Source organism: Anolis sagrei, chromosome 4, assembly GCF_037176765.1.
Source record: "Anolis sagrei isolate rAnoSag1 chromosome 4, rAnoSag1.mat, whole genome shotgun sequence".
In the NCBI taxonomy this organism is placed as follows: domain Eukaryota; kingdom Metazoa; phylum Chordata; class Lepidosauria; order Squamata; family Dactyloidae; genus Anolis; species Anolis sagrei.
The window spans coordinates 7,695,559-7,721,786 of NC_090024.1; the positions used below are offsets into that span (position 1 = coordinate 7,695,559).

The 26,228-nt window shown below is 42.3% G+C and overlaps 1 protein-coding gene across 1 annotated transcript in view; it reads right to left on the reverse strand.

Annotated features, from left to right (window-relative positions):
* Positions 1-26,228, reverse strand: part of ADGRB1 (adhesion G protein-coupled receptor B1) — a 568,132-nt gene that overhangs the window by 92,788 nt on the left and 449,116 nt on the right. The gene's annotated exons all lie outside the window — the stretch shown is intronic.

A 26,228-nucleotide genomic window follows, 5' to 3' on the forward strand; every position in this document is an offset into this window, starting at 1 on the left:
AGAAGCAGGAATATTGCATTCAAATCACCCCTGACAGATGGCCATCCAGCCTCTCTTTAAAAGCCTCCAAAGAAGGAGCCTCCACCACACTCCGGGGCAGAGAGTTCCACTGCTGAACGGCTCTCACAGTCAGGAAGTTCTTCCTCGTGTTCAGATGGAATCTCCTCTCTTGTAGTTTGAAGCCATTGTTCTGTTGCGTCCTAGTCTCCAAGGAAGCAGAAAACAAGCTTGCTCCTTCCTCCCTGTGGCTTCCTCTCACATATTTATACATGCTGTTCTGGACCTGAACCAGTGCCTGTCATCAGTGATGGACTAGTTGAGAGCTTACAAGATGAAACTAAATCCAAGCAAGACAGTCAGTCGAAAGGCAGAACAGGGTCCACCTTGCTCTCTGGATGTAGGTGAATTGGATGAAAATGTTCCACAGGTGGTACATAACACCAAAAAAATTAAGCCATATGTTTAAAAACAGATCAGATAAATGCTGGAAATGTTGTGATCAAATAGGTACATTCTACCACATGTGGTGGACATGTAAGGAAACATCTAAATATTGGTCATTAATCCATGAGGAGACACAAACAATCCTAAACAGAAAGTTTAAGAAGAAACCAGAGTACTATTTGTTAGGATTTACTGACTCGGAACTACAACTTGACGAAAACGGAGACAAACTGTTAGCATTTATTACAACAGCAGCTAGAATTATTTTTGCAAAATTTTGGAAAAAAAGAACAAATACCTACTATTGATGAGTGTCTGGATAAGGTTAAAGAAATAAGAGACAGGGACGAACTAACTTTTTTGTTAAAGAAAAATACCGGGAAATCTGTAAAAAGGACAGACTGGGTCCTTTTCTATGACTATGAAAAAAAATTAGAAAAATGAAAGAGACAAAGAAGATGTAAACAAAACAACGAAACAAAAGATAAGAAGATCCTGAGATTGGAATGGAAGTCATTTTATTTTATTTTTGATTTTTGTATTTTTGATTTTTGTATTCTTCCCCCCCCCCTCTCTTTTTGGTTGTTTTTTTGTTATTTTTTGCTTTTTTTGTTTTTTCATTGTGTTTTCTTTATTGATTGTGTTTCCTTCTTTCCTATCATTTTTTTAAATATTCCCCCTCTTTCCATGTATTTATGTCTAAACTGATTAAATCTATTTTTAAAAAAAGAAAAGGAATTTTTATCCATGGTTTTTCACTTTTGCATGGGTTTTGTACCTTTTAATCTAATGAATAAATGTCTAAGTCTTATGTTTATTTATTTATCTATTTATTTATTTGCAATATTTGTATACCACCCTTCCCAACCCCAAAGGAGACTCAGGGCGGTTCACAGTGTTGGCAACAATTCAATGCCATTGATAAAAAACAGTACGAAATATCAAAATTGCCCCTCCTCTGATTTTTTTTTTTGTCGTGTCAGGAGTGACTTGAGAAACTGCAAGTTGCTTCTGGTGTGAGAGAATTGGTCATCTGCAAGGACATTGCCCAGGGCACGCCCGGATGATTTTGATGTTTTTATCATCCTTGTGGGAGGCTTCTCTCATGTCTCCGCATGAGGAGCTGGAGCTGATAGAGGGAGCTCATCCACCTCTCCCCGGATTTGAACCTGTGACCTGTCGGTCTTCAGTCCTGCCGGCACAGGGGTTTAAACCACTGCGCCACCGGGGGCTCCTCTGATAAAACATTAAGCATTATTAAACACATCACATATATTTTTCAATTATTATAATGCAGGGAATTTGGGAAGTGAAAGAATATTGCCTTGCCCCATAGATACTGGTGACTATATGTGCAGTGAATACAAAAGAATGATTTTTCACACAGGACTAGGTAAACTATGGGTGTCCAGATGTTGTGGAACTCTCTGCATGTATATATGTGCCTTCAAGTTGCTTGATAATTTATGGCAGTGCCATGAATTTCATAGGCCTTACTTGGGCAAGGAATCCTCAGTGACACCAGATTTCACCTGATCTTGGATGGTAAACAGGGACAGCCTTGGGTAGTACGTGGATGGTAGCTGCCCCCCAATGAACATCAAGTACAGTAAGGTATTATATATGGAGGAACTTGAAAAACCACTTCTGAGCATCTTTTGCCTAGGAAAACTATATGAAATGTATGGGCCAGGAGTAGATCAATAGTCAACTTGAAGAATCTCTTGGAAGACCTTGTAAATCAGTGGTTCTCAACCTTCTTAATGCTGTGACCCCTTAATACAGTCCCTCATGTTGTGGTGACCCCCAACCATAATATTGTTTTAGTTGCTACTTCATAACAGTCATTTTACTACTGTTATAAATCATAATGTAAATATCTGATATGCAGGATACATTTTCATTCACTGGACCAAACTGGGCACAAATACCCAATACACCCAAATATGAATGCTAGTGGGGTTGGGGGGGGGGTTGATTTTGTAATTTGGGAGTTGTAGTTGCTGGGATTTATAGTTCAATTATAATCAAAGAGCATTATGAACTCCACCAGCGATGGATTTGAACCTCACCCATATTGTGCTTCAGTAGTTATATTTATATTTTTAATGTACCAAACATACCAAGTTTGTATGAAAATGTGACTATTTCCTGTGCTGGTCAATGACCGAAATAAATGATTTGATTTGTTTGAACCAAACTCGGCTCTCATGACCAATGGAAAACACTGGAAGGGTTTGATAGGCATTGACCTTGAGTTTGGGAGTTGTAGTTCACCTTTATCCAGAGACCACTGTGGACTCATGCAATGGTGGAATACTCAATATGCCCAAAGGTGAACACTGGTGGAGTCTGGGGAAAATAGATCTTGACATTTGGGTGTTGTAGTTGCTGGGATTTATAGTTCATTACAATCATAGAATCGTAGAATCAAAGAGTTGGAAGAAACCTCATGGGCCATCCAGTCCAACCCCATTCTGCCAAGAAGCAGGAATATTGCATTCAAATCACCCCTGACAGATGGCCACCCAGCCTCTGTTTAAAAGCTTCCAAAGAAAGGAGCCTCCACCACACTCTGGGGCAGAGAGTTCCACTGCTGAACGGCTCTCACAGTCAGGAAGTTCTTCCTTCTCAAAGAAAATTCTGAACTCCACCAACGATAGAATTGGCTCAAACTTCCCACATGGAATCCCCATGACCATCAGAAAATACTGTGTTTTCTTATGGTCTTTGGAGACCCCTCTGACACCCCCTCACGACCCCCTCAGGGGTACCGACCCCCAGGTTGAGAAACACTGTTGTAAATACCTAAAAAAAGCAATTTTCCCCGGACACTTGTAAGTGGAACCACAGATATGGGTTCTGTCAATACAATGTTCTTACTGTATTTTAAATGTTGACCACAAGTGGAGGCTCCTTCTTTGGAAGCTTTTAAACAGAGGCTAGATGGCCATCTGTCAGGGGTGATTTGAATGCGATATTCCTGCTTCTTGGCAGGGGGTTGGACTGGATGGCCCATGAGGTCTCTTCCAACGCTTTCATTCTATGATTCTATGATTCTATGATTCTATGATTCATGATGTCCAATTCTGGGCACCACACTTGAAGAGAGATATTGACAAGTTGGAATGTGTCCAGAGGAGGGAGACTAAAATGATCAAGGGTCTGGAGAACAACCCCTATGAGGAGCGGCTTAAGGAGCTGGGCATGTTTAGCCTGAAGAAGAGAAGGCTGAGAGGAGATATGATAGCCATGTATAAATATGTGAGAGGAAGCCACAGGGATGAGGGAGCAAGCTTGTTTTCTGCTGCCTTGGAGACTAGGACACGGAACAATGGCTTCAAACTACAAGAGAGGCGATTCCATCTGAACATGAGGAAGAACTTCCTGACTGTGAGAGCCGTTCAGCAGTGGAACTCTCTGCCCCGGAGTGTGGTGGAGGCTCCTTCTTTGGAAGCTTTTAAACAGAGGCTGGATGGCCATCTGTCAGGGGTGATTTGAATGCAATATTCCTGCTTCTTGGCAGAATGGGGTTGGACTGGATGGCCCATGAGGTCTCTTCCAACTCTTTGATTCTATGATTAAGTCATGGGAACTAAACCCTTATGAGGCCTGTTAAGACTTAAGCCTCCTCTCCATAATCTTTGCATCGTGGTAGGAAAAGCTGGACATAAACAAAAGGTCAAACCTGGTGGTCAATGGCCACTTTCTTTTCCAGAAATGTTGAAACGAACATGAAACATAGAATTGAAGGCACACTTCAAAAAATATATACAAGATTTCTCAAACTGTTTTCCCCCAACTGGCAGGATGGAATTATAACACACAGTCACAATGGTCAGGGAAAAAACTGCAAGCGTAGCGAAGCAAAGCAAAGCTCTGCATCCCTGACCAGCTTAGAAGAACCAGCTTAAACAAAGCTTATGGTGTGCGACTTAAGGAGCTCAGTGTGCTTCGGCTTAGTAGATTGAGAGGTGACGTGATTGCGGAAAGGAAAAGAGGAGGAATGGCATTTAGATAGCAGTGGTCAGGCTCAACCATCTCCCCAACATTCACACTTTCCAGAAGGTATGTATAGAGTCAAGATCCTATATAGGGATTATACTGCATACAATTCTACATGTGAAGGTTTGGTTACACCAGTGGTTCTCAAGCCTCCTATTGCCACGACCCCTTAATAGAGTTACTCCTGTTGTGGTGACCCCCCAACCCTAAAATCATTTTCATTGCTACTTCATAGCTGTCATTTTGCTACTGATATCAATTGTAATGTAAATATCTGATGTATTTTCATTCAATGGACCAAATTTGGTCCATTGACCAACTTGTGAGTTGTAGTTACTGGGATATATAGTTCACCTACAATCAAAGAGAATTCTGAACTCCACCAGTGACAGAACTGGGCCAAACATCCCACACAAATACTCAATACACCCAAGTTTGAATACTGGTGGGGTTGTGGGAGGGGGATTGATTTTGTCATTGGGGAGTTGTAGTTGCTGGGATTTATAGTTCTCCTACAATCAAAGAGCCTTCTGAACTCCACCAATGATGGAATTGAACCAAACTTGGCGCACAGAACTCCCATGACCAACAGAAAACACTTTGGTGGGCCCTTGAGTTTGGGAGTTGTAGTTCACCTACATCCAGGTAGAGCACTGTGGACTTAAACAATGATGGATCTGAACCAAACTTGGCATGGATACTAAATATGCCCAAATGTGAACAGTGGTGGAGTTTGGGGAAGATAGGCATTGACACTTGTGAGTTGTAGTTACTGGGATGTATAGTTCACCTACAATCAAAGAGCCTTCTGAACTCCACCAATAATGGAATTGAACCAAATTGGCACACAGAACTCCCATGACCAACAGAAAACACTTTGGTGGGACCTTGAGTTTGGGAGTTGTAGTTCACCTACATCCAGGTAGAGAACTGTGGACTTAAACAATGATGGATCTGAACCAAACTTGGCATGGATACTCAATATGCCCAAATATGCCCAACAGTGGTGGAGTTTGGGGAAGATAGACATTGACACTTGTGAGTTGTAGTTGCTGGGATTTATAGTTCTCCTACAATCAAAGAGCCTTCTGAACTCCACCAATGATGGAATTGAACCAAACTTGGCGCACAGAACTCCCATGACCAACAGAAAACACTTTGGTGGGACCTTGAGTTTGGGAGTTGTAGTTCACCTACATCCAGGTAGAGCACTGTGGACTTAAACAGTGATGGATCTGAACCAAACTTGGCATGGCTACTCAATATGCCCAAATGTGAACAGTGGTGGAGTTTGGGGAAGATAGACGTTGACACTTGTGTTCTGTCGCCGCTGGACCTGAAAGGAAGTGCCTTTAAGAGAGGATGTATGGCTTGAATCTATCGGGAAGCCAGGGTCCCCGAAAAGAAGCCTTTAGAGAAATTTCCCTCATTCAACAGTCTTTAGGAAGCTTGAGCTTAAATATAACAGTCTTTTATTGATGAACAAACAGGAATTGTAAAGCTTTCTTAGTAAAGAAACCAATTCTCTCAAACTTGTCCACAGGGAACAGGCACTATCTTCAATAACTTTGTTCAAAGGAAAATTCCCCTTTCTAGCTCCTCCCAGGCTACTGTGAACCTAAAGCTGACTGATTTGAATCCACTACTGGCTGAACTGCGTCTCAAAACCGAGCAGACGTACCAGCAGGCCTGTAGTCACTTAGCTGGAGATCTTGACGATTAGAGCTGTTATTCCCTCTGAAATTCCTCAGGGCTGTAAGGCTGTTTCCCCAGAACCTATGGGAATCTTAAAGAGACTCTTAAGACTGTTCTCCCCCGGGAAGTCTTAAGGAACGAAGCCTTTGTACAGGAGGACGTCTGTATACATCCTCTGCATAGACTTCCTTTGCTGAGACTAACTGAAAAATTGACCCTTCCCTCCAAAAAACCCAGAGAGGGGCTGGACCAGGGATCCTAACTATTATTGACTGGTGGCTTGCCCTATGAATGCAGCCAAAGGAAGCCACCTATCTGCAAAGTCCCTGCAACTTAGGACTATGAACAAACACTCAGTGCAAAACACAAAATTGGAGCCCCTGGAACAGCTCCAACTTGTGAGTTGTAGTTACTGGGATGTATAGTTCACCTACAATCAAAGAGCATTCTGAACCCCACCAGTGACAGAACTGGGCCAAACTTCCCACACAGAACCCCCATGACCAACAGAAAATACTGTATTTTCCGATTGTCTTTGGCGACCCCTCTGACACCCCCTCGTGACCCCTCCAGGGGTCCCGACCCCCAGGTTGAGAAACACTGGGTTACACTTTACAACCTTTGTGTTGAATGGCAAAGTCGCACAGGTGAATCCACACCTGAATGTGCATCTGCATGTACAACAACATCCCATGAGCAACTCTGAAACCACAACCTTCAACTGAATATAAGTGTTTTACAGTGGACGAAAATATCCAGCTGCTGTTGTAAGACAACTTATATATGTTTCAAAACACCAATAGGTTCTGGCCACTGAATAAAAGGAGTAAGACACATAGCTTAAGGCACATATTGTTGTTGCTGTGTTTCCAAGTCCTCTCCAATTGATGGCAACCCTTAGGCTATTTTGATTCTAGTCTCCAGAGACAGAATCCAATGCTCAAACTACCATATCATGATAGCAAAAACGTGACTCGGGGTCAGATTTTTCAAAGGGCAAGAACCTGGCACACTGTGCTGCATTTTCTTTTCTCCAGTTTTCCTTTTATAATAGATTTTATTTCATTTTTATTGTTTAATTGTTTTTTTATCTTGCATATGTTATGAATTGTTTTAGCTTTTGCTTCACTGTACGCTTCCTGTACTGTGAGATATTGCCTTCCTCTAAGGCTGTTGTTCATTCGTTCAGTCGTCTCCAACTCTTCATGACCTCATGGACCAGCCCACGCCAGAGCTCCCTGTCGGCCGTCACCACCGCCAGCTCCTTCAAGGTCAGTCCAGTCACTTCAAGGATGCCATCCATCCATCTTGCCCTTGGTCGGCCCCTCTTCCTTTTCCCTTCCACTTTCCCCAACATCATTCCCTTCTCGAGGCTTTGCTGTCTCCTCATGATGTGGCCAAAGGACTTCAACTTTGTCTCTAGTATCCTTCCCTCCAATGAGCAGTCGGGCTTTATTTCCTGGAGGATGGACTGGTTGGATCTTCTCACAGTTCAAGGCACTCTCAGAACTTTCCTCCAACACCACAGCTCAAAAGCATCGATCTTCCTTCGCTCAGCCTTCCCTAAGGTCCAGCTCTCACATCTGTAGGTTACTACAGGGAATACCATGGCTTTGACTTGGCAGATCTTTGTTGCCAGTCTGATGTCTCTACTCTAAGGCTGAGAGAGTGTGAATTGTATAAGTCGCTCTCTCTCAGATTCAAAACAGGTAAATATGAACAAACTTTCTCTTAGGGTTGCCATAGAATTATAGAATCATAGAATCAAAGAGTTGGAAGAGACCTCATGGGCCATCCAGTCCAACCCCATTCTGCCAAGAAGCAGGAATATTGCATTCAAATCACCCCTGACAGATGGCCATCCAGCCTCTGTTTAAAAGCTTCCAAAGAAGGAGCCTCCACCACACTCTGGGGCAGAGAGTTCCACTGCTGAACGGCTCTCACAGACAGGAAGTTCTTCCACATGTTCAGATGGAATCTCCTTTCTTGTAGTTTGAAGCCATTGTTCCATTGCGTCCTCGTCTCCAGGGAAGCAGAAAACAAGCTTGCTTCCTCCTCCCTGTGGCTTCCTCTCACATATTTATACATGGCCCTCATCATGTCTCCTCTCAGCCTTCTCGTCTTCAGGCTAAACATGCCCAGCTCCTTAAGCCGCTCCTCATAGGGCTTGTTCTCCAGACCCTTGATCATTTTAGTTTCCCTCCTCTGGACACATTCCAGCCTGTCAATATCTCTCTTGAATTGTGGTGCCCAGAATTGGACACAATATTCCAGGTGTGGTCTAACCAAAGTGGAATAGAGGGGTAGCATTACTTCCCTAGATCTAGACACTAGGCTCCTATTGATGCAGGTCAAAATCCCATTGGCTTTTTTTGCCGCCACATCACATTGCATATGTTATGAATTGTTTTCACTTTTGCTTCACTGTAAGCTTCCTGTACTGTGAGATATTGCCTTCCTCTAAGGCTGAGAGAGTGTGAATTGTATAAGTCGCTCTCTCTCAGATTCAAAACAGGCAAATCTGAACAAACTTTCCCTTAGGGTTGCCATGAGTCTGAAATGACTTCACAAGTAAATATCATCATCATTACCAATCAACATAACCCATTGTGGATGCAGGGCTGCTTTTTGTATCTCCCACCACTTACGTAGGATCGTAGGAAATGAATAAATCTTGAAAATATTTTAAGAAGAGTTTCAAATTGGCCTTCTGGTCATTTATCCAACCATTTTTTCCCCAGTTGAACCTATTTTAGGGGTGCTAAGGTGATGCAAAGTCATTTGGGATCTGGGAATTCAAGAACTACATGGACCTCTGCACAGAACACATCACTATGCCTTCCTTTATCATAATATAGGGAGTATGAATCTGTTACAAGTAAATGTGCTTGCAAAACATACAATTTTGTGATGGAATAAACATCATGTGTAGTTCACATCTGACCACTCTACACACTGTCTTGCCAGAGAAAAGATAAGCCACATAAGTGATCAATAAAGAACAAGAAGTTTACTCTTTGCATTACAGAACAATATATGTGCAATCCTTTGAACAGTTGCATTGACTCACACAATGTCCTTTGAGAGAGAATTCAAAATGTCCTTAAGTGTCCACATCAGAGACCTTCTTCTAGCAGCCAAGAAGCAAATCAATCTGTCTCTCTCTGCAAGCACCTGCACAACTAGTAGCCTGAATAAGTAACTGTTGCCAAAAGTCCCAGGCTCAGCTAGCTCTTATTTACTTATTATTTATTTATGTGCCACACTTTTATCCCACCCTTTTCAGCCCGAAGTCGACTCAGGGCGGCATATAGACTGGCAACAATTAGATGCCAAACACACATAAATACACCGTTTAAGACAGGTTAAATCACATAACATTCATATAAAAACTGTGGGTTGTTGTAGGTTTTTTTTGGGCTGTATGGCCATGGTCTAGAGGCATTCTCTCCTGACGTTTCGCCTGCATCTATGGCAAGCATCCTCACTACCTTTGAGGATGCTTGCCATAGATGCAGGTGAAACGTCAGGAGAGAATGCCACTAAACCATGGCCATACAGCCCGAAAAAACCTACAACAACCCAGTGATTCCAGCCATGAAAGCCTTCGACAATACATATAAAAACAATTTAAAACTATAAAAATCAATGACTTCTGGGTTTAAATCCACGCCCATTTGCATTGTTAAGCTGTTCCATATTCATTCACAATATTTGACCAACCAATCAGCTTCATGCCTTGCATTTTCAGTTAACACACACGCACATCAACTGATTTTTACATGCCCCAATACCCCTCCTTGTGTTAACAGAAAACAAGCCTTTTCATTTACACAGTACATTCAGAAATACACAAGTCACTCAATATTGCTAAATGTTTTTAAACACTCAACAGTTTAGTTAACACATCAGCCAGGTTCAAGTTAGTATTGCAGTAAATCAATTTGAGACAAAATTTTGCAGCCGCCAGCTAGAGAGCTGTGTCAGGACTACCACAGGTCATGATTTTTCTACGCCAAATCCTGGTACCTTGGATGACCCCTTGTGAAGTCACAGGGGCTAGATCCTGGGATATTACAAAACGGATACTACAAGGAGCAGCCCCTTATGATGCCATTCCATTACACGTGCCACATCAATCACCAACCCCAGTTGCATGGGGGATGATACAATTTGAATAAAAAACATCAGGTCGAATGATGATGATGATGATTATTATTATTTAGATCATTTCTACCCCGCCCTTGTCACCCCCAAGGGGGGACTCAGGGCGGCTAACCCAGGCAACAATTCAATGCCAACGGTATCAAAACGACAATATAAAATCCATTACATAACAATTAAACAGTGATATTAATTAAAATTACATAACCACATAGAACAGATCACATAATCACAGGTCATAAAGCCATTTCCAATTTTCAAACGATCCTATTGTCCGAGTTCAGTGCCTAAAGTGCTGCTAAAGTGCTCACTAGCCAAAGGCCTGGCTCCAAAACCATGTCTTTTATTTTTTCCTAAAAGTAAGGAGGGGGGATGCTGATCTAATCTCGCTGGGGAGCGATTTCCATAAGCGGGGGGTCACCACCGAGAAGGCCCTGTCCCTTGTCCCCACCAGACGTGTTTGAGATGCTGGTGGGGCTGAGAGCAAGGCCTCCCCAGTAGATCTTAAATTACAAGGTGGAACGTAGAGAGAGATACGTTCGGATAAGTAAGCTGGGCCGGAGCCGTATAACAGGACACTGGGGGAAAGTTCCTGGTGATAATAGTTGTTGGGCAGTGGAATCTGCTGCTGTTTTCGAGTGTGGTGGAGCCTTATTCTCTGAAAGTTTTGAAACAAGAGTCTGGATGACTATCTGTCAGGAGGACTTTGATTGTTTCTTCCTGCATGGTGCATTGGGATTGGACTGGAGACCCTTGGGTTCTCTTCCAACTCTGTCATTCTGTCATGCTATGGACTCCTGGGAGTTGCAGTTTGGTGATGAACTGGCACTCTTTGGCAGAGAAGGCTAAAGACCTTGTAAAACTAGACCTCTCAAGAATCCATAGCACCAGAGGTGGCCCTAGGTAATTTTCAATGGTAAGCAAACAGTATTTTGCCCCCCCCCCCCCAACCAATCACTGATACATATTTTCTGTTCGTCATGGGAGTTCTTGTGCCATATTTGGTTCAAATCCATCATTGGTGGAGTTCAGAATGCTCTTTGATTGTAGGTGAACTATACATCCCAGTAACTACAACTCGCATATGTCAAGGTCTATTTTCCCCCAAGAGCGCCTCAAGAGCACCCCTGGGCAAAATCAATTATACTGCAAAGGCTTACTTTGCGTAATGGATTGAGCCGCCTCTGCATAGCACTGAGCCAAGACAGCTAAAATGGCATCAGATTGCAATCATTCTGCATTGCACTCTATGTCTCCCTGCCTCAACCGTCTCCTTCCAATATGGGCAAACAACTTTCACCCATATGTTTTTTTTAATGCTAAAGAGGTGTGTTTTGTTTTCTTCCTGCATCTGAAGTTGCTCCCAGTGGGTGGTAATTGGATGTAACTGAAGAGGCATCTTTCTGTGAAAATCGCCTTTCAAGGGGAAGAAAGAGGATTTGTGCAGGAGAGAAAAACAGCCGAGGCCACAACAAGATGCTCCACTGAGATAAACAGAAGCGAAAGGCTGCCTCTTACCTGAGGACATGTTTCTTGACAAGTTCTTGGGAAGTGGAAAGACCTAGCGCGGCCACAGTGCACATTGCAGCTGCTAGAGGTAGAGGGATTATCTGATACACAGCAGCTCTGCAGGAGGGGTGAATGTTCTGTGTTTTTAACACAGCCCTGAGGCTGAATATTAGGAAGAACTTCTGAACATCTACTTTGAGGTTACGCAATTGCGATGTTTCACATATTCATGTGCGGCCACATGTAACAGTTCCACATTGATGTGTAAGAACATCCTGTGCAGCGAACAACCACGTACAATGGGACCACATTTAGAAATCTGATTTTGCAATTTTTAAACTCAGTTTAAAGCTACTTTTACAATATTTAAATCTGCTAAATTTAATGCTACTTTTGCAACATAGGGCTCTTCCAGACAGGTCCTAAATCCCAAGATCCAATCCCAGGTTTTCTGCTGTAAACTGAATTATATGAATCTGCACTGCCGGATCATCTGGGTGTGCTGGTACGGTTGTACCAGGAGTTTCAGTTTCATTTTCTTTCTATTGAGTGTTTGCATGTATTCCAAGGTTCTATGCATTTGCAACAAGGTGGCTTCCCTTGGTTTGCAATCATAGGGCTAGCCACCTGTCTATCATTAAGTTTTGGTTCCACCCCTTTCCCCAAGGCCATGGTAAGAGATTGAACCATTTTTAGTTGTCTTATAGTGGAAAGCTAAGCTACAGGACGTGGATTAGCTCCATCCATAGAAAAGCTTCATTTCCTACAGCATCCGGGGAAGAAATTCCGGGGAAAAACAGTCCCAAAGCTCTGGCTGGGAGCTTACAGCCTCTCAGCTTTACAGCATCTGAGGGAAACAGTCCTAAAGTTTTGGAAGAAAACAGACCCAAAGAACTACAGCTGGAGAATCTACATAGCCTTGACTGGTAGGTCTACTTGGGACCCAAGACCCAGATTGGAACCAGTAGTAGAACCCACATCAGCAAAGCTTAGACAGTAGATTGCCTTGGAGGGGTTAAAAAAAGGGGTTTTCCTTGTTAAAGAAAGAAATAGTTCTCCAAGCAAGGTGCCTGTCCATTTTGGGGCAAGTTAAGATGCATTTGTTTAATCTGTTGAAGATCCAAGAAGTGTTTGTTGTTTTATTGAAGACCTAAACAATAATAAAGAACTTTGTTAAGCATTTCAAGCCTTTTAAAGACTGTGTATGGGAAAATCCTTGAAGGCCTCTCGCCCGAGGCACCCTGGCTCCCCGCTGGGCACAAAGAGCATGTCCTGTTTAAAAAATAAATTATTACAGGCCCAGCGCATGGCAGCACACTGGGGTAAACAGAAAACCTGGGGTTAGATCCTGAGATAGAGTGTAGCAGATCCTGGGATAGAGTGTAGCACTTCCACATTGGACAAATTCTTCCATCTACTTTTACAGAGGAATCCATAAGATGCCAACCTGTTTGTTACCCTTTCCCAGGTGTTTTTACATGGATGCATCATAGAATCATAGGATCCTAGAGTTTGAAGAGACCGCATGGGCCATCCAGTCCAACCACCTGTCAAGAAGCAGGAAAATAGTATTCGAAGACCCCCGATAGATGGCCATCCAGTCTGTACTTAAAAGCCTCCAAAGAAGGAGCCTCCATCACACTCCAGGGCAGAGAGTTCCACTGCTGAACAGCTCTCACAGTCAGGAAGCTCTTCCTAATGTTCAGGTGGAATCTCCTTTCCTGCAGTTTGAAGCTATTGTTCTGTGTCCTAGTCTCCAGGGCAGCAGAAAACAAGCTTGCTCTCTTGCCAATGGGATTTTGGCCTGCATTAATAGGAACCTAGTGTCTAGATCCAGGGAAGTCATGCTACCCATGCTCTATTCTGCCTTGGTTAGACCACACCTGGAATATTGTGTCCTATTCTGGGCACCACAATTGAAGAGAGATATTGACAAGCTGGAATGTGATCAGAGGAGGGCGACTAAAATGATCAAGGGTCTGGAGAACAAGCCCTATGAGGAGTGGCTTAACGAGCTGGGTATGTTTAGCCTGAAGAAGAGAAGGCTGAGAGGAGACATGATAGCCATGTATAAATATGTGAGAGGAAGCCACAGGGAGGAGGGAGAGAAGTTTTCTGCTACCCTGGAGACTTGGACTTCAAAATACAAGAAAGGAGATTCCATCTGAAGATTAGGAAGAACTTCCTGACTGTGAGAGCTGTTCAGCAGTGGAAGTCTCTGCCCCGGAGTGTGGTGGAGGCTCCTTCTGCGGAGGCTTTGAGCAGAAACTGGATGGCCATCTGTCAGGGGTGCTTTGAATGCAATTTTTCTGCATCTTGACAGGCGGTTGGACTGGATGGCGCATGAGGTCTCTTCCAACTCTATGATTCTATGATTCTAACTCAAAACACTCAAAAATGTTTTCAAAATGAAGTAGGATATTATATCACATTGGGAGCACACTCTTTATGTTTGCTTCTCTCTGCGTTAGAATACCCACTTCTTCAATTGTTACATGAGGAACATGAACTACCTTCTCATACATTTTATTTTTTGCAGGTACACTAGCTGCTGGATAGTATCCAGACATATCTCTGTCCAAAAAACCACTGGTTCTTTGGACAGAAAGTCTCCCTTTTGCTGATGCCTGGCCATTATGGCCCTCATGGGCCTCTGTATAGGAAAGCTGGGAGAACATCACACTCTGCTAGCCTCAAATAGGAGCTTGTCCAAGTACTGTGGATACCTAGATCCATAGATGCCCATGTTCAATTATATACAATGGTTTGGTAAAATGGTATCCCTATATAAAAGGCCAAATCAAGGGAAATTTGCTTTAGGGAAATTATCAAGACATGGATGGTTGAACCCGTAGATACAGACTTAATGAGTAAGTGCTTTCGTTCTTAGGATCCCTCTCCATCTATGTCTCTATCCTGCCAGGATAGATGTAAAACTGCATTGGTGGGCGCTGCCTCAGTCTCTCTCTCCCTCTCCTTCTTCCTTCCTCCTCTCTCTGATTTCTATGGCTCTACACAGGGAGACGTTCAACTAACATGCCCAACTAGAGTGGAAGTAATATCTGCTATCCCTTGGGGACTCAGGCTGACTCTGCTCTCAAATCGCCTTCCTGGGAGCGGAGAGAAAGACATTGTGCTTGCTTCCCCCTCTCTCTTCCTTTTCTTCTGTATTCCTCCCTCCTCCCTTCTCTATTTTCCCTTGTTCTCCTTTCTTTTCTAAGCGGGGCTGCTTAACACCATCTCTAATGGAGATGCTTTCCTCCCTTCCGATTCCACATAAGCAAGAGAAAGGATTCGTTGAGGACAGTGTTCTCATAGAATCCCAACATCACAGAGTTAGAAGAGATCCTTAAGACCATTCTGACAAACCCCATTTTTGCCACATACGAAGACACAACCAAAGCACTCCCAACAGAGGACCACCCACCCTCTGTTCAAAAATCTTCAGGGAAAGAGCTCCAGGCATGCCAAAATGATGATTCTCCCCTCCAAAACTCTTACAGAATCATATAATCATAGAGTTGGAAGAGACCTCATGGGCCATCCAGTCCAACCCCCTGCCAAGAAACAGGAATATTGCATTCAAATCACCCCTGACAGATGACCATCCAGCCTCTGTTTAAAAGCTCCCAAAGAAGGAGCCTCCACCACACTCTGGGGCAGAGAGTTCCACTGCTGAACGGCTCTCACAGTCAGGAAGTTTTTCCTCATGTTCAGATGGAATCTCCTCTCTTGTAGTTTGAAGCCATTGTTCCGCGTCCTAGTCTCCAGGGAAGCAGAAAACAAGCTTGCTCCCTCCTCCCTGTGGCTTCCTCTCACATGTTTATACATGACCCTCATCATATCTCCTCTCAGCCTTCTCTTCTTCAGGCTAAACATGACCAGCTCCTTAAGCCGCTCCTCATAGGACTTGGTGTGTTATTTTGAGGTGCCAGGAGATTTTTAAAAAACAATGTCTTGGTGTTTTGGTAAAGCCCGGCTGCTCATTGAAGGGAAGGATCTTAAAGGCAAAGATTAAGTACTTTGGCCACATAATGAGGAGACAGGAAAGCTTGGAGAAGACAATGATGATGCTGGGGAAAGTGGAAGGAAAAAGGAAGAGAGATTGACCAAAGGCAAGACGGATGGATGGATGGTATCCTTGAAGTGACTGGCTTGACCTTGAAGGAGCTGAGGGTGGTGACCTTGATGGAGCTGGGGGTGGTGACGGCCAACAGGGAGATCTGGTGTGGGCTGGCCCATGAGGTCACAAAGAGTCAGAAGTGACTGAACGAATAAACAGCAACATGTCTTGGTTCAGAGGCCTTTCAGGTAAGTTTGAGGGCCACAGGAGCCCAAGAAGGTGAGATGACTGTTGGGACTGCTGCTGGGTTCACACATAGTGAACCTGAGAAGTGGTCCCCACACACTGCCTATCTAGGAAAGTGTGAACCTTCCTGAAATGTCCACATCTTTCCAAGTATTTTTTAATCTGGAGTAAACCTGGATTTCCAGGTTTACTGTGGGTTGAACTGGCATCATTTGGACATCTTGGAGTAATCCATTTTAAATTCTGAGTTTTTGAGCCCATGGAGATGGAGTCTTAGTCTTTATAGAAGCAGAAAACAACTGTAGTTAGATATATTATCGAAGGCTTTCATGGCCGGAATCACTGGGTTGTTGTAGGTTTTTTGGGGCTATATGGCCATGTTCTAGAGGCATTTTCTCCTGACGTTTCGCCTGCATCTATGGCAAGCATCCTCAGAGGTACCTCACTACCTCTGAGGATGCTTGCCATAGATGCAGGTGAAACGGCAGGAAAAAATGCCTCTAGAACATGGCCATATAGCCTGAAAAAACCTACAACAACCCAACTGTAGTTAGAATCCATTGCTCCCCTCCTTGATACACCATTATTTCAGATATTAACCATCTTGTCTACAAGCTAAGCAAAACCAGCTCCTTAAGTTGCTCCTCATAGGGATTCATGGTTTCCAGATATGTGACCACTTTGGTTGCCCTTCTCTGAACTTCTCCCAGCTTGTCCATCTCCTTCTTGACTTATGGTGCCCAGAACCAGAAATAGTATTATTTCAGGTGAGATCTGACCAAAGCAGAATAGAGTGGAACGATGACCTCTTTTGGTCTGGACACTATCCTCCTATTGATGCAGCCTAGAAATGCATTGGCCTCTTTGACTGTCACAACTCAATGTTGATTCGGTGTGAAAGATCGGAATGGACCATGCAGGAAATGGGCAGTAAGAGGGTGTGACTTCCTGAAAAGCCACATGCCTATGTAGGATGTTGGTCATGATTTCATATGAAGATATGACCATAAGCTATGATGGTTCAGACAAAAGGCTACCTTGCTCCAGCATCACACACCGACGAAACAGACTACAGGACATGAATGTAGTTGTATCTTCCCTTTCATGCTCCATATCAATGGATATTAGGGATGTGATTTTGTACTAAGTTTTTTTTCAAAGGTAAATTGAATTTGATAATGCATGAGTGATTCTCCTCATTAGTTCTTAACAAAATTTATCCAAGCGCAGAGTTAACAGTAACATTTCATTATATAACATGCTAGCTAAACATGTAGCATTTCTCTAGCTCTGTATACAATAGAATGCAATAGTTTGGTTTTAAAAATAGACATTTCCCTGAAACACCTTGTAGTTCCTCATCACCCATCAAATTTCCCTTCCTCAAACGTACAAACTGGGACCTGGTAAAAGACTATTTTAGACAGTGTAAAATAGAGATCATTACCTGAAAAATAAATTACAACTAAAGAAGAAATAACGGGGGAGTAAATCACCTTTCCATAACTATAGACACAAGATACCAAAGACCAACGAAGATTAGAGGGAAGTCAACAATTATTTTTTATCTTTCTCTTTTTTTCATAGAATCATAGAATCACAGAGTTGGAAGAGACCTCATGGGTCATCCAGTCCAACCCCCTGCCAAGAAGCAGGAATACTGCATTCAAATCACCCCTGACAGATGGCCATCCAGCCTCTGTTTAAAAGCTTCCAAAGAAGGAGCCTCCACCACACTCCGGGGCAGAGAGTTCCACTGCTGAATGGCTCTCACAGTCAGGAAGTTCTTCCTCATGTTCAGATGGAATCTCCTCTCTTGTAGTTTGAAGCCGTTGTTCCATGTCTTAGTCTCCAGGGAAGCAGAAAACAAGCTTGCTCCCTCCTCCCTGTGGCTTCCTCTCACATATTTACACATGGCTATCATATCTCCTCTCCGCCTTCTCTTCTTCACGCTAAAAAATGCCCAGCTCCTTGAGCCATTCCTCATAGGGCTTGTTCCCCAGACCCTTGATCATTTTAGTCGCCCTCCTCTGGACACATTCCAGCTTGTCAACATCTCTCTTGAATTGTGGTGCCCAGAATTGGACACAATATTCCAGGTGTGGTCTAACCAAAACAGAATAGAGGGGTAGCATTACTTCCCTAGATCTAGACACTATGATCCTATTTCCTTTTTCTGGGACTTTTTTCTCTTCCCAATACTATCTTTTATTTTCCTACTATTGTCTTAATTATAACAACAATGTTCTCCCACTTTCAATGTATACAATCATACTTTCTTTTTAATTTTATAAAACTCTTGAATAAAAATATATTTTAAAAAATTCCCTTCCTCATTTTACTGTCTCTGTCCATTCATAAATCAAAACCTTCCTCTATTCCTAAAAGGCCCTCTTGTCTTTACTTTTTGTTTAATCCTAACTATCTGACTGTTCAATAGTGTGCTGGTACGGCTGTACCAGGAGCTCCAACTTTATTTGCTTTGTATTAAATGTTTGTTTGAAGTCCTAGGTTTCAGGGACTCTGCAGACAGGTGGCTTCCTTTGGTTGCAGTCATAGGGCAAGTCACCTGTCCATCATCGTTAAGTTTTGGTCCTGCCCCTTGCTCAGGGCAATTGGGAAGGGAAGGGAGCCATTTTTTAGTTAGTCCCAGCAAGGAAAGCTAATGTACAGGACGCGTGCAAGCTTCCCCTGTACAAAAGCTTCAACCCTTAAGACCTTCCAGGGGAGAACAGTCTTAAGAGTCTCCAAAGATTTTCAGAGAAACAGCCCTAAAGACCAAAGAACTCCAGCTGGAGAACATCTAAGCCTTTACTGGTAGGTAAAGGCGTTTGAGAAGCAGTTCAACCCGGTATCGGAGCCCACATCAGTAAGGGTTAGATTACAGTCAGCCTGGGAGAAATTAAAAAGGGGATTTTCCTTTAAAATAAAGAAGTTTTTGAAGACAGTTGCCTGTCCTTCATGGGCAAGATTAGGAAGTCACCAGTTGCATAAAGCTTGGAAGCATTTCTTTAGCTTTACTGAAGACAAGAGAAGTTTCTGTTTGATTGTTCATTAATAAAAGACTTTGTTATACTTCACAAGCCATCTAAAGATAATTTGTGGTGGAAAACCTCTGAGAACTTCTCCTTGGGCCCCCTGGCTTCCCGCTGGGCAAAGGTTGCACGTCCTGTCTTAAAGGAAATTCTTTACAGGCCCAGCTCGCGACAGAACAAATAGGCAAGCCTCTGCTTTTATTTTTCTCTCACTCTCCAAATTCTTCTAAAAGCCGTGGTTGGATCTTGTCCATTCACACTATGTGTTTATAGAGCAGTGGTTCCCAACCTTTTTTTGACCAGTGACCGCTTTGCCCAGGGACCATTCCTCAACATTAGAACCAAATGGTTTACAAATTAGTTTTTAGTCAACTTTAGATTTGGTTTGGTTTCTTGGGGCGCTGAATAAGAAAATTGCATTAGATAGACCACATCAGCTCTAGTTCCTGTTACAGAACATATGCTATCCAGTGGTTGCCATCTCCTCACCCACAGAAAACCATCTGTATAAATAAAAATAAAAATTTGTGGGATTAACATAATAGGCTTGGGCGGTTTCGTTCGTTAATTTCGTAATTCGTTATTAATTTGTATTTAAATTAGCTTACGATCCAATATTGAGCCATGCAGGAATAGTGTGAGGAGTAATTAAGAATCGAAACAATTTTTCCAATTTTCGTAATTATTTCGTAATTATTTTCGTAATATAATATAATAATATATAATATATAATACAATATATTATAATAATATAATATACAATAATATAATATTATAATATTATAATAATATAATATAATAATATATAATATTATAATAATATATAATATAATATATTATAATAATATAATATATTATAATAATATAATATACAATAATATAATATAATATTATAATAACATAATATAATAATATATAATATATATAATATAATATAATAATATATAATATAATAATATTATAATAATATAATATAATATATAATAATATAATATACAATAATATAATATTATAATATAATATACAACAATATAATATAATATAGTTGTTTGTTTTATCACACCAACAGTCAACAACAGAGGGAGAGGGAAGCTTCAGAAGTTCCCCCTGTCCCATTTGGAGGTTTTTTTAGCATATTGTGCAATCGCGTCCGCCATTAACGAATCAATTCGAAATTTACGAAATTTCATAAATTTCGAAATTTTGAAAAGGACAATTTCGGAAGTCCAAAACCCCCCCAAAAAAACGAAACACCATCTCCCCCTACAAACGAAACGAGTTTAGAACGAAATTTTTCCGTTGTTACCGAAGCCTATAACATAACTCAAAAACCACTGGACGAACCGACACCAAATTTGGACACAATACACGTAACAGGCCAACAAGTGACCATCACTCATAAAAACACTGAAAAACACGGCAGAAGAGACTTTAAAAGCCAAAAAATAAAAAACTACATTACAACACATGAGCAAAACCACACACACATACACATATACACAAATACATACACACACATATACACAGACTGGACCACACCAATGTGTGGAAGGGGACGGCTAGTATTTAATAAGCCTTGGCACTATAAGAGAGTTTTGCAAGATCTGTCACTCTCATTGCAATGATGTAGCAATGGTGAGGCCGCAGACCATATATTACTTCTTGCGGTGGTCCACAGACCAAAGGTTGGAAACCACTGTTATAGAGAAACCATTCCAATGTAACTGTCATGGCTGCATCTTATGGCATCCTGGGAGTTATAGAGCCTCAGCTGAGAATTCTAAACATTCCGCTTTTAAATGGCAAATCTCACAAGCTTGGCCGCTTGCTATGGAATTATAGTATTGTGAGCCTTAAATCCTAACATCCCATAGAAAGCTAGTATAACAGTAAATGTGGACTCATAGTCTATAGGCTCTATAGCAGTGTTTCTCAACCTGGGGGTCGGGACCCCTGGGGGGGGGGTCATGAGGGGTTGCCAGAGGGGTCACCAAAGACCATTAGAAAACACAGTACTTTCTGCTGGTCATGGGGGTTCTCTGTGGGAAGTTTGGTCCAATTCTATCATTGGTGGGGTACAGAATGCTCTTTGATTGTAGGTGAACTATGAATCCCAGCAATCACAGCTCTCAAATGTCAAGGTCTATTTTCCTTAAATTCCACCAGTGTGAACATTTGGGCATACTGAGTATTTGTGCCAGGTTTGGTCCAGAGCTATCATTGTTGAAGTCCATAGTGCTCTCTAGATGTAGCTGAACTATAACTCCAAAACTCAATGTCAATGCCCATCAAACCCTTCCAGTATTTTCTGTTGGTCATGGGAGTTCTGTGTGCCAAGTTTGGTTCAATTGCATTGTTGGTGGAGTTAAGAATGCTCTTTGATTGTAGATGAACTATAAATCCTTGCAACTACAACTCTCAAATGACAAAATCAATCCCCCCGAATCCCACCAGTATTCAAATTTGGGTGTATTGGGTATTTGTGCCAAATTTGGTCCAGTGAATGAAAGTACATCCTGCATATCAGATATTTACATTATGATTCATAAGAGTAGTAATATTACAGCTATGAAGTAGCAACGAAAATAATTGGGGGTCACCACAACATGAGGCACTGTATTAAGGGGTCACGGCATTAGGAAGGCTGAGAACCACTGCTCTATAGCGTTGGAAGAGATCCCAAGGGCCATGCCGCCCAACCCCATTCTGCCGTGCAGAATCACACAGTCAAAGCATCCTCAACTGATGAACATCCATCCTGTGCTTATAATACCCCAGAGAAGGAGACTCCACCAGACTCCAAGGCAGCACATTCCATTGCTGAGCAGCTCTCATAATTATGCAACGTGAAAGGGCCAAAGACAAAGCATTGCTGCTGAACTTTTAATGGAACCTTCATTAAAAATATACAATCTTGAAAGAGGCAGACCCGGTGGTATTCGCTCTCTGGATCAGGACCTTGGCTGGGACTTTGGGAGCTCAAAACGCAAATGACAAGGGACCTCAAAGGGCTGGGTTAGGTTTTGCCAGATGAAGGAAGGAGCAGCTGCAATTCTGGCTCTGAGAGGGACTCAGCGTAGCAAAACAGACAGGTGTCATCCTTTGCCGAACGATTCCCCTATCATCACTCAGTGTTTAATGCAATACAAACTGACACTTGGCTTTCCTGTTTAGTTTGCCTGTGCCAGGCATCCAAGCCAGCAGCAGAAGCAGGCAAGAACCTGGATGCAGATGGCGGCTCTTGATGGGAAAGGGCCCAGATTGTTCCTCGGTTGTAGGAACAGCTTGGCGAGAGGCTCACACTTGGGATATGCGCTAACATCAAGGGCCAGTCCAAATACAGCTTCCTGGACTAGAGCCGGAGATAAGAAGAAACCTTCCACCTGGAACATATTCCCATAAACCTCCAGAGGTGTTCCAGTAAATGATAGAACAGGACTCTTTGTATGGAGGACACTCTCAGAGTTCATCCTCCAAAATCTCCCAGCCAGCACAGGAGTGGTCATACTCCAACAATGTCTATTTTGCATTGGGCTAAATTATTCACCTGCCTCTGCCAGGATCATTGTTCAGTCAAGTCCAACTCAATGTTCCACAATGGAAGCAAGAATCCAAACATGAACTGAACACACAAGCAAAGGAGAATATGCAGATGACACACAACTCTACTCCTCTTTTCCACCATACCCCAAGGAAGCTCCCCGGATCCTAGGCCACCATACCCCAAGGAAGCTCCCCGGATCCTAGGCCTGACAGCCATGATGGACTGGATGAGGGTCAGCAAACTGAAGCATAATCCAGACAAGACAGAGGTCCTTCATGGGGCCGATCAGGGTATACTGTGGCAACCTGCGCTTGACAGGGTTACACTCCCCTGAGGACTCAGGTCCGCTCTCTGGGCATCCTCCTGGACTCAATGCTGACGTTTGAAGCTCAGGTATCAGCAGTGGCTGGGAGGGCCTTCGCACAATTAAACTTGTGTGCCAGCTGTGAACATATGTATATAAGCCTTTGACCATATTTAGACTATGTATTGTCGAAGGCTTTCATGGCCAGAATCACTGGGTTGTTGTAGGTTTTTTCGCGCTATATGGCCATGTTCTAGAGGCATTCTTCCAAGCACTAACAAGATTCCCCCAGGCACTAACAAGCCACACCAAAAAACTGCCAGGCCATCAAATGCTAATCTAGGTGGTCAGTTGAAACATTCACACCTATCTTCAGCAGACAAGAATTCTTTGTCCCACCCTGGTAATTCCACAGATATATAAACCCAATTTTCCTAGTTCCAACAGATCTCACTACCTCTGAGGATGCTTGTCATAGATGCAGGCGAAACGTCAGGAGAGAATGCCTCTAGAACACGGCCATATAGCCCGAAAAAACCTACAACAACCCATATTTAGACTCCTTTAATGAATATACGTGAGGACCTATAGATTTTTTATCCAGCACTTTACAAGACTGAGACAGATTACCATTGTTTTCACCTGAATCTATTGCTGTATTTTATTCATTTTAACCAGGGGGCATTGTGAAGTTGTGATATTTATGTTGGTTGTTTATTGTTTTATGCTATTGTTTTTACACTTTCTGTATTTTGTGTGGTTGTGACTTTGAATGCCTTGTGAGCCGCCTTGAGTCCCTCTGGGAAATGGTGGCGGGGTACAAATAAAGATTATTATTATTATCATCATTATTGTACAATGTGAATGTGCCACAAAAATATCACTGCAGATCTGATAAATGTGAATTTAATATATTTGTGGGAATGAATGGAAGAATGGAAGGATGTATGGATGGAGTTAATAATTTTGGAAACACCAGTAAAAGACCAAGGCCTACAATGACTTAACTATTTGCTTGCTGGATTGTAATTAAAAGTTGCTAATGAGAACTGAAAAGTAAATTATGATAAAGACTCTGACAATGGTTCTTTCAAGTTGAGGAATTTTTTATAACATTCCTTATGTTGGGAAGGAAGTCAACGTAAGATCAACACCATTCAAGAAGAATCAACATCTAGCCAGAAAACTGAGATGGAACCAGGATGGAAGATATCTATCATCAATGTACAACTTTGGAAATACATCAGCAGAATATTCCTATAAAAGACTCAGTCTAATAATGCTTAAAGTGTGACAGACCTGAGGAGTCTGGTTCACCCACCATGCTCTGCTCCATGGGAAGGAGCGAGATAGTGTATTTGGAGAGTGGCAGATTTGCATGTGGAGCAGACTGATCACTTTGGGGCTTCTTTCTCAAGGGGAGAGGAAGAAGTGCACTTTTGGAGTCTTAGATTTTGTGCAGGGAATCAGGTTCTGCTATATGGAAAACAGAGATCTGATCCTTAGGGAAAATATGCATTTTGGAGTTTTGAAGTTATGGAAATTTTGGAACTATGCATTGGCAGGCTGCAGGAAAGCAGGGTCTGGCCTAACAGGTGCTTCTCCAAGGAGGGAGAAAAAGATATGGTAATATTTTGGATGCCTCATGATGAATGCATGTACATGTGAATGAAAATGTAACTCTCCTTAGTTTCTTTGTTAACCAATGTAATTGTGGATCCAATGTAGTTACATAGAATCTGTATGTCTGCATGGCTAAATGATTTTCTGCGGTCTGATATACCGTCTCACACTAAAAATTGCAATAAAAAGGACCTATGCTTTTAAGTTATTGAAAAGTTATTCGTGGCACATCCATGTACAATGGTCATGAAGTGACAATACCGCTTTGATGACTTGGAACCAAATGCATCCATTGGGCATTGGACTAAATTATCCATTTGGTTTCATAGGGAAATTAACAATAACAAACCTATATCCACGTGGTTCCATAGGGGAATTTACAATAACAATCTTATAATTGGAGGAATAATTGTTGAGTTTCTGCGTAGGAACTGAGAAACGTAAATTTTGGCACGTGTATTCATGCATTAATGGTGGTATATGCAACCTTTGGTGCTATCAAACAAGTTACTGAATGGAGAACAGAATACACTACCAAATGTGTATTCACATCCATGCACAATGACATCACACACATCATTCCATTTTTTCACCCTTAGACTGAATGCATCCATTCTGCATTTGGGTAGAATGTCTGATGGCTCCCATGAGGGATTGTGTAAGAGACCCACAGGATTCCTGCTGGACTTTGATGCTTTGCATTTAAAATAAAGATGACTTTGGAGGCAACCTCTGCTCTACTCATCTCCTCTATTCTCTTTCCACTGCTTATCCAATAACACTCAATAGCTGCCCATCCCTGAAAGCATGTTTGGAGAGCTTCGAGTTCCTTTTTCGGCACACTTTTGCCACTCGTAACAGGCCATTCCACATAATTATAGTAAATAAAATAGACCCAGAAAGCCATCTTAATGCAGCACTATTCATTAACAACTACTCTCTCCTCATTCTCTATTAAGCTGGCTCCATGGGAATATGGAGGCAATTTGTGTTTGGTAAACTGCTCTGCTTACTCTCATGGACTTAAGAAAAAATAAAGGATCCACAACGCCGCACATTGCTAATAAGCAGAGAAGATGTGAAAGGCTTGTGATTAGAATATCCAAAAGGATTTCCAAAGCCTTTGAAAGATAGAGGCGCAGAGGAATCATGTGAAGAAGAAACAGCAAGCCGTCCGCTCTAAAGGCCAAACCAGGTGCTTGGCTGTGTGTCTGCATAAAAGCTGTAAACAGATTAAATATGTATTAAACAATTTCGCAAGGGAAAGAGATGGTCTGGAATTCAACAATACAGTTAGGGATTCAAACCCTGCATTTACGTATCCGTAATGGGTCTGTATTGGATATCCCGTATGTATTCATGTAAACAATAAGACAAAATCCTAAAGTGTCAAACTATATTACTGAAGATGGAAGTTAAGAGGGTCCAGCAGTCACCAGCCATCCCCTCCCCAATGCCAGAGATACAACTTAATGGTGTAACATTAGAAAATGTTGACCATTTCCGCTACCTTGGCAGCCACCTCTCCACCAAAATCAACATCGACACCGAAATACAACACCGCCTGAGCTCTGTGAGTGCAGCATTTTCTCGAAT